Raw genomic sequence first — 2,504 nt, 5'->3', positions numbered from 1 at the left:
GGGAAAATATTCGTTATAGAACATTGTATTTACCTATATGAAATGATGCCTATATGAAATGATGAGGAAAATATGCCTATATGAAATGATAAACTATCTATGAGAGGAAAAAAAAAACTATCTATAAGAAGAAATAATTAATTCAATTAACTAATTGATTAATTAACTAATCTTGTGATAATGAACCTATGGACTGGTGTCTTTTTTTTTTTTTTTTTTTGAAGTAAAAAAAAGGGTGGACTTTAATGTTTATTTACAGGATGCTGCAAGATATGAAATTCCACATAGAAATAAGAAACCTGGTCAGAGGACAAGCTTCATACAGTATGTACAGTTGGAACTGTTCAAGTATAGTTTCAGTGTAAAAAGTGCTACAATAACAAACCACATTTAAAAAGAGTTCTTAGTAGAGAAACAATAAGACAAAATACCAAACATGGTACACAACAAATGTATGCCTCAGCTACGTGATCTAAAAGGTAAAGGTCCCAGGAGCCCCATCCTGAACTTGGAAGGTGTAGCCTTCAGAAGTAGTTTCCGGCACAACGTTTTAATCTTCCTCTTCCTCTACAGAGAAATACTTCTCAATTAAGCTTAACAAAGCCTTATACACAGACTCATTTTCATGGTTTTGTAGAGCTTCAACTTTGTCTAAGCCGCCACATTCTTCAATCATTATACTAAGTTTCTCAGTTTCACCTAGTTTTTCAGTAGCCTGAAAGATATTTGAAATGGCATCCAGGATAACCAGAATAATCTTGGTATCTTTTGCAGTTAAGAGGTTCATCAACGGTTCTATTATGCCACAGTGAACAAGGTACACAATATGCTCAACTGTTCCACCACTAATGTAGTTGGTCACGGCCCATACAGCTTCCTTTTGTGTCTTAAAATCTGCCTTAGAGAGAACACTGACAAGGAATGGGACTAATCCATGATTCACAACTTGCTGTATCTGGTCCTGACGGCCAGCTGTGATGTTTGACATTGTCCATGTAGCTTCCTTCTGAATGTTAGTTTTGGGGTTGGTGAGCAGGCTGGGAAAGACAGCGAGTGCTCCTGCAGCAATTACAACCTGAGTCTGTTCATCTGTACCAGTGACAATATTCCCTATGGCTCTTAGGGCAGGAGTCACAGTTGGCAATTCAGAAGCTCCTAGAAGCTTCACAAGTTGGGGCACAACTCCTGTTTTCACGACCATGTCAATTCGTTCATTCGGACCATCAGTAAGGTAGGAAATAGCCCAGCAGGTATCTGCTAATACTTCTGGATCATCATGATGCAGGAGCCGAACTAAGGTAGGAAGAATCTGCTCAACAGCATCTATCGGGGGTGCAGGATTCTTGTTGCGGCAAAGATTTGAAAGTGTCCAGGTAAGATTACGTAAGTAGCCACATGCTAAAGATGACATATCAGGAACCGCAAGGAGAGCCAACAGTGGGTCAACTGCACCATACTTAATAACCAAGTCTCGGAACACTGAGCCGTCACCTGCAATGTTTCCTAGAGCCCAGACAGCTTGTTCACTGATGTGAGCATGGGGAGATGCCAACAGAGAGATGAATGCTGGGATGGCACCTCCATCTACCACAGCCTTGGTCTATTCTGATGTCCCAGAAGCAATGTTAGTGAGTGCCCAAGCAGACTCAAACTGAATGGGACTACAATCAGTTCTGCCCAAGAAGGACACAAATTTTGGAATCAAACCAGCCCGGATTATGTTGTCTATGGGGGGCTGCTTTTCTCTAGAAAGTAGTTTCCTGGCAGCTTGAGTAGCTTGGAGCTGATTTTCCACATTGCTGCTATTTATGCCTTTGACAATGTCATCAACAGACCAATTTACAGTACCCTGGTTGTTGCGGTTTTCCTGCAGCGGAGAAGTAGCATCATCAGGAAATGAGCTTACCTTTCTCCTCTTCAGCATCTGGTCATCCTTCTTAGCTTTCCTCAGCTCCACATTGACCTCTATTCTGCGACGCCTCATTTCTGTACTGTCTTTTCCCTTGTTCTTGAATCTGTGAAGACGGGCAGCTGGTGTATTAGCATTCTCGTTGGTGGACATGGTTATGAGACAAAGGGAGAAAGCTGCGAAGCGGGCCCGGGCTTCCATGGGAGGCGATGCGGGGAATCAGCGGCTGTGGTACGGCTGCGCTCAAAGCGTCCACCTCCACTCAGCTCAAAGACCGTGTCTGGTGTCCTTATAATTAATATCACTGCTTTATAACTTGAGTAAATTCTATCGCTACAGAGGGAATCTTTTTTAAGCTCTCTTTTCTGGGGATTGAGCAAATAAAATAAAATGATTTTGCCATAAATCCAGTTTTTAAAACACCATAGAAATCTTCACTTTCTCACATGTCTGCTTGACTAAACAGACTTTAACTAAACAATAGGGAGATTCAACTTGAATGTTTGAATTGGATAGTGGGAAGAGGCAATATAAGGGACAGGAATCCAATCCTTGAATGTTGATGAGTTTTCTTGCTGCGACTAGTTTGGCAGAT

At 41.5% G+C, this 2,504-nt stretch overlaps 1 pseudogene; it reads right to left on the bottom strand.

Annotated features, from left to right (window-relative positions):
- Positions 1-211: 211 nt before the first annotated feature.
- Positions 212-2,200, bottom strand: LOC103226799 (importin subunit alpha-1 pseudogene; annotated as a pseudogene).
- Positions 2,201-2,504: the final 304 nt, after the last annotated feature.

Source organism: Chlorocebus sabaeus, chromosome 21 (assembly GCF_047675955.1).
Source record: "Chlorocebus sabaeus isolate Y175 chromosome 21, mChlSab1.0.hap1, whole genome shotgun sequence".
NCBI classification, from domain to species: Eukaryota; Metazoa; Chordata; class Mammalia; order Primates; family Cercopithecidae; genus Chlorocebus; species Chlorocebus sabaeus.
The sequence above is the reverse complement of the archived record's forward strand: the minus strand, read 5'-3'. Positions and strand labels throughout refer to the sequence as shown.